The following is a 10,731-nucleotide window of genomic DNA, read 5'->3' as shown; positions in this document are numbered from 1 at the left end:
AAGATCTAAAAATTTTTATTTATACGAATGAAGAGAACAAACCACTTTTCTCTAGTTATTGGTTATAATATACAATACAATTTTGTCAAATTTCGCATGCAAAGGAGATGTTCCTAGTGCATCTAGGGGTTCAAATAAGTCAGATCATATCTGATTTGAATCCGAATTCAATACGGTAAGAGTGGGATTCGGATATCTCCCTTGATCCTAAGAAATTTGATCAGATCAGAAAAATTGATCTGTTTAGTTAACAGATTGAATTTGGATATACCTCAATCTAATTCACCACGACCCAATCCAATCTGTTAGTTATGAAATATTATATATTATTTATATATTATATATGTATATTTCTATGGGTTTGACTATGATGCCGAAAAGACATGATACTAGAAAATTTTACAACCAATCAATTGGCATCATAAAAGTATGAACCAATCAGGTGGGTTTTTACCAAATTCACGGGGGGTTGTGATTGGTCAAAGCCTTTATAGTATAATGTCTTTCTAGCATCATAGATTTTCCCATATTTCTATATGTTTTGTATATTATTTATATTATATCATCAAATTTTTTATTAAAATTCTAATTGAATCAAACATCCAAATCTTGTATTTCATTTTCATCGAATAAAAATACTTTTAGTCAGTGTGCTTATTGTTGTTTGATATGATAAATAGATAATATTAGAGATGTGCCTAAATTTTTTCATAATTTTTTTATAATGTTTGTAATATTTATACTTGTATTTATTTTTAAATTTTTATTATTTAACTATGAAAACATTGGTTAACTCATTTGGCACGGATGGTTGAACTATTTACTTGTCACTCAAACAGAATGGTGGTTTGTTTAATTATTTTCTATGCTGGTTTTGAACATAGGTTTTACATTATTAAAAATATTGGATAGAGATTTAACCTGTAGAATTTATTGGTGAGAAACAAAAATGCTTCAAATAAAATATCTAAGGAAAGAAAATACGAGTTAATACCTTAATGAGATGGAACTTAATGAAGTAAAAATTAATAATACTTTAAATTACATTTTTTACCCACATATTTAATGTGCCTTAAGATTTAATGAAATGAAATGAGAGTTAATACTTTAAATATAGGACTTAATGATGAAGAACATAATGAATTTAATAAAAGTAATAATTCAAATTATGTTTTTTGCCCTCATAATAAAGGGAAATCAAGTTTAAAAAATAAGGGTATTTTAGTCAAAAAATCCAGAATCTAAACCTTATTCACACTTTTAATGGTAATATAGATATATTAAAACTAGTCCTATGTGTGAGGCATCTCCTTTCTCCCCCACCCTTTATCTATTTTGTGGTTTTTTTGAATTTTTTATTTTTTAAAAATAACTTAATTAGCCAAGCATTTTTAAGACTTTCATCCCTCCTTATTAAATAACCATTAATTCTCTCTTCTCTTTCTTATCAATTCCTTTAATTATCTTTCTTCATTAATCATGTCATTAAGTCTCTCTCCTCCAATAATTCACTCCACTAATTCTCTTTCATCACAATTACTCCATTAAATTACTTAAAATTCATTGACTTTTTTTTTCATTATTTGGAATTTTCTTCTTAAAAAAAAAAAGATAATAAACCAAACACACTTTACTTAGGGGTAGACATGTTCATGGGCCAAGTAGCCTGATGGTCCAGCCCGGTCCGGCCCATTATTTTTTGGGCTTGGACAAAATTTCAGGCCTGTTAAATATCAGGCCCAGTCTTTTTTCGAGCCAGGCTCGGGCTTTCTCAAATAAGCCTGGCTCGGGCCTGAGCCCGACCTAATACTATTAAATATAATAAAAAAACATTTATGTTACATATAATAAATATATATAATATATATTTGTTTCTTAAATCATAATAAATATTAATTTACTATTAAGAAATACAAATTAGTTTATTAATTTATTAAATTATTACTAAATTAATATAATATTAGTTTATAAAAGTACATTGAAAATAAAATATTTTATGTACAGATCGGGCTTCGAGCTTTATATAAGGGCCAGGCTCGGGCTTGGGCCCGCACATTTTCTGTTGATAAAGAGGCAAAGCCCGGCCCGGCCCATGAATAGGTCTACTTAGGGGTGACTTTCAAGGTTGGGCCTAGGCCTAATACTTAAAGCCCAGTATGGGCCTGGCCCACCAGCCTGCAAATAAGCAATAGTTTATTTTTTTTGTTAATAAAAAATATTATAAACAGTTAAATCACTTGACATAATGCTTGGATTGGACACATTAAGCTTTTTTTGCTTCAATTTCACTTAACACAAAAGTGGGAGGGTGTGTTTTTCCCTTTTTCGATTATGTTTTATATTTTATTCTACGCCATATTACATAAAACAACAAATCATGAGTAAGTACACCAACTGTTTGACATTCCAATAATTTGAATGGGGAGAGAGAGAGAGAGGGAGTTTCTCTCATTCAAATTCCATTTTTTATTTCATATTCCTATTTCATTTAATTGGTTAATTGTCATAAAATTATAATTTAAAGTCTAATAAGTAAAATTAATAAAGATTAGTAGTTCATAACTTAAAAATTAAAATACATATAATTTCATTTAAAATAGATAATATTAATAGAAAATTTTAAAATGTATAATTAAAGTAATAAAAAATCAATTTGCATTTCATATAAATAATAAAAATAATAATGCCTCAATTGGAAAAGTTGTAAGGTTCCTTCTCCTTAGGGATCATTTATGACTAGACCATCCTGCAAGACCTATAAACTTCCAAGCTCATGCAACTATTAATTAGTGTAGGAATTACCGTGACTTCCTAAATAATTATCAATAACTATTTACTATTAATTGGTGTAGGAGTTACTGTGACTTTGAACCATTGAATTACTTATTATTAACAAAAATAACAAAATAATTATAATTTAGAGAAATTTATGGTTTGACCCCCTCATAAAATTTTATTGGTTTTTTGGCTTTATTTTCCCAAACCCCACCTATGATGCACTATTTCCCTTGTATTTTGATAGAATCCATCTCCGTAACAATTTATGAGGTGAAGGAAACAACAAAACCCCCTATAATTTATTATTAAATTATTGTATTACTTACTGCTATTAATCGTTGAATGTCAATTAAGATATTTACATTTGTCATTAATTATCAGTAATTAATTAATTAATTGTCAATAATTATCAATAACTAACTATAATTAAGTAAATCAATAGTAGTAATTCATTAATTAACTATAATTAGTTTTCATTATTTAATTATCCATTAATTATTATAAATATTTATCAGTAATTAATTATCACAAATTATTAGTAACTCGTTAATTACCAATTATTAGTAATTATCTAAAATTATTAATAATCAATTATCATTAATTTTCAGTAGTATTGTAAGTGAATTATTGAGTTCCTTTTAATTAAAAAACCAAAAGTAATTACTACTTATTAATTAAATTAATTATGGTTAATTGAATTACTAAATTGTTTTAAGTCTAAGGGTCCTACAATATACACCACTTAAGTTTTTTTGGGTCGGATCTACATCACTTGAGTCTTTTTGGGTCAGATCGGATCTGGGAACTAATGTAAATCTAACCCAAATGTTCATCTTATTGACCCAACTTAAAACTAGTGTTCGCTCCATATAATGGATGAAAATATGCAATAGCTTTGCTAGGCCAATGAGACGCCAAGCTTTGGCAATGTTGACGTTTTGGTAGCCGATTTTCAACATGTAAAAAAATAAGAATTATAAAAATTATTTCCTATTATACATAAAAAATTAAAACATTATATAAAAAATATTATTATTATATATATATATTATTTATTATATGTATATATGCATGTATGTACGTACGTGTGTGTATATAATAAAAAATATTTATTTATTATACTAGGCTCGCGAGCTTCACTAGGCTCGAGCTCGGATCAAAGCTCGGTTTAAACCGAGCCAAATCGAGCTCGAATAGCTCATGAGAAGCCTAGCTCGTGGCCACCACTATATATAAAAGATTTCTTTTTCATGTAAAATTAAAAAGATGCTCTTTTTCTTTTAGGAAGGAAGAAAAAGAGAAGTTGACAGAAGAGTGTTCTGTGTGTAAAAGTGTTTTTTTTTCTTTACATGGGCTTTCTGAGTTGAAATAAGAAAGGGAGAAATGGTATGCAAGAAGGGTTGGTTGATTTGTATTATTTTTCATTCTCTTCATAGTGAAGAATTGTTTTCATTTATTCAATGTAGGGGTGAAACCAAACCACATACATCCTTTGTATTTTTGGTTTTGCTTGTTTTTCTTATATTTGTTTATTTTATTTTATTTTTGTTGCCATTAGATTCTTTTGGTTGCTATTTTATTTTAAATACATTGTGATTTCATTTTATGGGTGGTTTTTGTGAGCCCAATAATACTTGTTTCTTTTGTTGCTTGTTACTTGTTTTGGATGCTTCACAAATTTTCGACTTGTTTAATCACCAAATCTCATACCCAATTATAGTTAGTCCTAACCTCGTCACACCTAATGGCACCACCTTCCTTCTTTGGCTTTTCTATTCTCTAACTTGTTGGGTGCAATTATAATTGCCCAAGTCAATTTTAGCAAAAGCCCAACTTGAGTCCCCACCCAAGTTGCACCCCTACCAACTCATCAAGTAGGGCATGAAATGGGTCAAACTTGGTAGATCCACATATATTTATATCTACACAAGGGAAACAAATTTGGATGCAGTTCTGGATTTTGGGTCGGCCTTGGTTGAACATTAAATATAAGGCTTCGTTCGTTTTGTCACCTTGAATATGCTTGGTATAGTTGTTGTTTATACTTGAAATCCGTTGTTATTGAATTAGTGAAAATATGTTTTTTGTCACATTAAATATAAGGTTTCGTTCGTTTTGCAGTAATGATTTATTTGTATAAATGCACTTATCTAGGCAAATATTTATTGGGGAACAACTTATCCAGATAAGAGCACTGACCAATGAATTTTTATTCCTTAGGTAAAGGTGCACAATGACTAATTTATCCTAAAATGTAAGATTATTGAAGGAACAATAACATATTAGTTTCAGCATGTATGATAACTAATTTACCCAAGTTTAAAGAGAGTATCACTTCCCCAATAAATAAGCCACTTGAGATTCATTATTTTCTGTAAGACCCACTAATTTCCCCACCCTTACTTCTCGGAAAACAGATGAAGCCTAAGAATCATTTTGTCACTTCACCTAGAAAAATGCATGTGTCACTTCACCTATTTAGACATTTTAACATGCCTTATATCATTTGATATTTGTTGTTATAAGCTTATTTTGATGTAAATTATTTTAAAAAGATAATTAATTTGGAATCATTTTTATGTGTGGACTTTGAAGATCCATATCCACTAAAAACGGATATAATGATATATTCCATGTGATGGCCTTACCAGCCACCGGAAAATCCGTAGGTAGTTTGCACTGTCACCAGCAATTTTCACTTGTCCGAGGTATCTATACTTTCTGATTCCAAAACTCAATTCCCTCTCCATTCTCCATTAGTAGGCATTACAGTAAAGATAAATTTCTCAAAATGCCAATTCAAAATACGTACAACAATGTTTTAGATAGAATTTATGAAGATTTAACAGAAATAAATACCTATTTACATTTATAGAATGGCTGAACTTGTTGAGGCAAATAACAATATAACATATCTGATTTTACTTTGCCCTTACGTGTATGGGTGTTCATCAAAAACTGAAAAATCAAATGGATGAAACCGGACATTAACCGAATCTGGCAGTTCGATATTTTTGAATAATCAAAGGGACTGATTCGGTTTTGGTTAAGCAATATAAAAAATCAAGGGTTAATTAAATTGATCAATGTATATATATATATATATATTATATATAATTGTATATTTATATATTTATTTATAATATGCATTGTTGTTGCTCGGATTAGCTAAGGGCAACGAGGTAAATTCACCTCCAAGTTCCGAAGGCAGGCCGAAGGCTTTGAGGACTCTAAAGAAAATAAGCCGAGGTCGAAAACTATAGGCCGAGGTTGAGGTGCTCCCTTCTGAGTACGGTAGAAGCCGAGGACTGTAAGTCGTCGGTTCGATAACAAGGTTCCTGGAGATCCGAGGTACTACAAAATAAGAGATGTCAAAGGCCGGGTGGAGACCCGAGAAGGAAGCTCCGACGCTCAAGTTAGTACGAGGTGTAAGGTGGGGGAAGGTGCAGATGAGGTCTCAATGGTAGTCCTCGGATGCACTGGGTCCCTAGGAGTAAATGCTAACGAGAAGAGGTAGGTACAATGACTTAACTCAAGGTGCTGGAAGTAAACGAGAGAGTTGTACCAGAATTCTGGGATCTGGATCCCCAGTCAAAGGAGAGTTATCTCATATTTATACTTGAGCAAATTGGAAGCAGGTGGAGACGAACGCACCAAATGAGAGTCGTACAAAGTCAGGCAGCAAGTCCTTGCGAGTACGCCTAACTTCTCCGCGATTGGCTCCATACGAAGGCAATAGGGCTTCCCCCCTGCTGTGGCTGGCGCTGTCAGGCATTAGTGGGCTGGGCCACCCCGCCCATAAAGGGTTGAGCCTGTCTAGCCCACATCACTTGCCCCCCACTCCCGAGGCCAAGGTGAGGTCTTGACTTCGGCTAGTAATGAAGATGATGGTTGAGGTAAGGCCTCGGCTTCAGTCGTCGGGAGTAGCGATCGTTATGCCTTCAGATCCATCAGCCGATGGGTATTCTGCGGTGGTGTCATTTTCACTTCATATGTGTCTTCCTTCCTCATCGATTTGGAGATGCATGTGGTCATCTGGGGTCCATCGTGAGGAGGACGGTCACCCAGATAGGTGCGTGTTTGCCAGGCTGTGCGGTTCACCCAGTGGGTCATGATGAAAAGGCCCCGCGGTTCGCCCAGTGGGTTGCAACGGGTGAGCCTCGCGGTTTGCCCAACGTCGTTTCGTCTTCCAAGGGCACAGGCTGAGAGGTGTAATATAGCCGGTTCACAAAAGCGGAGGGTCCTTGTGACTGTCGGATCCATAGTGATCTAAGTCGTTGTTTGGTATTGTTTCATCTTTCGAGGATGAGTGCCGAGTGGCACATTATGGTTGGATGGTCGAAGCGGAGGTGCCTCAGCCATCAGATCCAACGAGATCTGGGCCTTCCATTTTCCTTTAAATAGGGGCCCTGGTGGCGACTTTCCCCATCATTTGAACTTAGGCACCCTTGTTATCGAGTGAACTCAGCTCCAAGCTCTCAATCTTTCAGGAAATTCTCAGGTTCTCAATCCTTCAGGACACCCCGTCTTCACCTTCTTCACCGTCTAGGTAATTCACAATGTCTTTCTTAGACTCCGACCCTGAATGCCATGAACTCCCAAACACCTCAAGAGGGAGCTCTCTTCAAACCCCTTCTCCTCTCTCCTCCTTAGGTTCTTTGGCCATAGCCCCTCTTCGGCGGGAGGTAGCTGTACTGAGAGAAAGGGTAGCCTCGAGGAGCACCGAAGGCTGCTGGGGCAATAACTCTCCCCATGAAAGCGCCACGTCGGCGTCGTCGAGGGAGCCCGAAGGGTCTCCTCTGGCCAAGGAGGAAGATGGTGTAGAGCTCGTAGCTGGACCGGTGGAAGGGAGTGTTGGCCGAAGGGTGGCTAACGCTGGTGTCCCATGCTCGGAGTTTGACAGCTCCTTGGATGTGGGCTAGGTCAAATCCCTGGCAAGGAGATTCTACATACCCCGACCTTATGATCTTAGGGTCCCCGATGTAGGTGATCGGCCATGGACCCCTGATGAGGGGAAAATCTGTGTCTACTAGCATTTTTGAGAGTCTGGCTTTAGGTTTCCCCTCTGTTCCTTAGTCTTTGAGTTACTGGATGTGGGCCAAGTCAAATCCCTGGCGAGGAGATTCCACATACCCCGGTCCTCTAATCTTAGGGTCCCTGATGTAGGTGATCGGCCATGAATCCCTGAAGAGGAGGAAATCTGTGTCTACCAGCATTTTTTAGAGTCTAGCTTTAGGTTTCCCCTCCCATCCTTAGTCTCTTAGTCACTGGAGTGGTATGGTATCATTATCAATCAACTCGTCCACAATGTCCTTAGGATCATCATAGCAATGTTAGTGTGGGCTCGGCTTTGGGGTGTGGAGTTCACATTGAAAATGTTCTGTGCCATGTTCGCGTCGAGGAAGCACGCTTCCAAGGCCAGCATCTATTACTTCCATTCCTGGAGAGGAAAGTCGGTGCACAACCCCTCGTCCATCCATGGGTGGAAGGACAAGTTCTTTTATGTCTCCTACCCCGAAGGCAAGAGATTCTGGTTTGACTGGGGAGAGGCCTGTGTAATCGTTGAGAGATGTCCCCCTCTGCTCCGAGATGAAGAGGCTGCTGTCGTGGCTCATCTTCTTGTGATGGGGAAATTCTAGGTGAAGTTGTTGGTGGAGGAGGAGGTCCCCCTAGTGTTCGCTGGAATCAGCCTTGCCCCACTCGGTAGGAGAGGTTTTGTAGTTACTTCGCACGCCTTCCACGTCTTCGACTTGTTATACACACTGTTTTTTTGCTATTCGTAGAAGTACCGATGGATGCCAAGCAACGACTTCTTGAGAAGGCCCACGCGAAGCAGGATGGGAAGAAGGCTAGGGCACAGACAGCAAAGTGGCCAGGCGAAGAGGTGGCGAGGAGATCCGCGCCCATCCGGGCCTTCTTCAGCTTCGCCATTGGTGCAAGGGCTCCCCGAGAGAGTCGAGGAGGCCAACAAAATATTCCGTCAACAGTGGCAGCTCTGAGAAGGGGACTCCATCTAGGATGAGGGGGTCAGCCAAGCCTTGGTGAGCGGGACGATCTTGCCGAGGGACCACTCCCGTTTACTGCAGAGTAACCCCAAGGCCATCTACGACGAGGGCCTGTACCACCTCGCCGAGGTAAGATATATATATACATTTTTGTTCTATGTATTTCCTTCTCTTCCCCTTCTTTTGTTCACTAATTGGCATGCCTACATTTCGTCAATTTGGGGTGAAGGGATGAGAGATCCATCATATGGAAGGCCGAACCCTATAGGAAGGTTGGGCGAAATTTCAAAAAGTTCTCTCTCTCTCATGTGGGAATCTCATTCCCTATTTTAGAAAACTGCATTTTCAATGATCAATCTTGAAACCAAATAGGACTAGATCTGAAACCAAAAGGGAGGAGAGGGATATACCTGATACGGAGTAACAGTAACTCCCAACAAAGGTGTTCATGCCCAAGGAGAAAACCAAAATCTACTCCCACTGGTGGTGACACAGTGTGAGGTGAAGCAGAATCAGTAGGATGGCTCTTCAGCAAGAATGTAGTAAAGGGCTAGTGAGCACAACTTCAGATTGCCTCTTCTAGCAATAAGCAATATCAAGAACCGTTCTTGATCACTCCCACTGGTGGAGATCGAACTGGGTAGGGGCGGCAAGAACAGGAAGAAAAGAGCAGAACACAGGAGCAGTCAAACTGTGAGTTGTCTTCTCTCTTAATTCAGCAGACTATAAGTTGTTTCTAGAGGTCCGCCCTGCTCTCCTATTTATAGCCTTAAATAGAGGTTTTCCTAATCTTATTAGGAGTTTCCTGGTCCAAATCTAATATTTGGATTTGAACTCTCTTTAAGAAATAAGGATAATCCCTTATTTTATCTGCAGATAAAGATCAGCCTTCCTAATCAAATTAGGAGTATCCTAATCCAAACCTTTATTTGGATCTGGACTCTTTGAGTGGATAGGGATAATCCCTTATCCTATCAGCTGATCCAAATCCCAGAACCGCCCCTACTTAATTAATCTTATTAAGTAGTTCGAATTGGGTTTTAGGCCCATTAAGTCTATGTGCTTCCTTAACCTCTTAACCTGCTGCCCAGTTGGTTATCATTGTATGGCGTAGGACCCAAACATTGATCTACACATCAACCACATGGGTTCAGCCCTGCCTTTGTTACAAGGCTTGGCCGAATTCACTATAGGAGACAGTGAACCCATGAGTCCATCACCATAGGCTCTTAATGGGCCCAACATTTACACTAAATGGTCCTTGGGTCCAGCCACCTTATGAAAACCCAAGGACTATGGACAGAGGCAAGATTAGCCCATCAGGTATTACCCTCAATGGCCTTACACTTAACCTCTCAACCCATAATAATCAAACACTGCCCGACAAGAGAGGACCTCTCCCTCAGCTGCAAGGTACAGTGTTGCACTCTCTACTCACATGGATCCTGGGAATTAAAACCTTTTGCAAATATTTTGAAACCATAATATATATATATATATATATATATATATATGTATATCTTTATATAAATATATTTTGCAAAACAAATTTCAACGGTTGAAATCAACTGCCAACAGTTTAGGTTTCCATCAGAGAGAGTGCATCCCCGATCGTTCACTTTGTCCGACAAAGGGGCTGATCCTGTCACTATGATCACCCACTCAGATGAATTCTCGGACTGTCCTAACATACCCAGGTTTTGACCCCCTCTAAGGATCTCACTGATTGGCATATCAAATACAGCCCAATCCGACACCTAGTGCAGTATCATAATCGAGTCTAGGGGTTAGGTGTAACATTCTAGTTTTGCCCATCTATCTCCAAGGTCTAGGGCAATACTGGAATTTTGGTCTGGTTCAGGGTTTCAAAAAAACCCACACTGCATGTACCTCAAGTCTCACCCTGGCAGCTAAGACAAGTCACCCCAACCAACTTGGCGGCACATCA

This window comes from Nelumbo nucifera, chromosome 1, assembly GCF_055504915.1.
Source record: "Nelumbo nucifera cultivar China Antique chromosome 1, China Antique-T2T, whole genome shotgun sequence".
Taxonomy (NCBI): Eukaryota; Viridiplantae; Streptophyta; class Magnoliopsida; order Proteales; family Nelumbonaceae; genus Nelumbo; species Nelumbo nucifera.
This window is presented reverse-complemented; position numbering follows the sequence as displayed.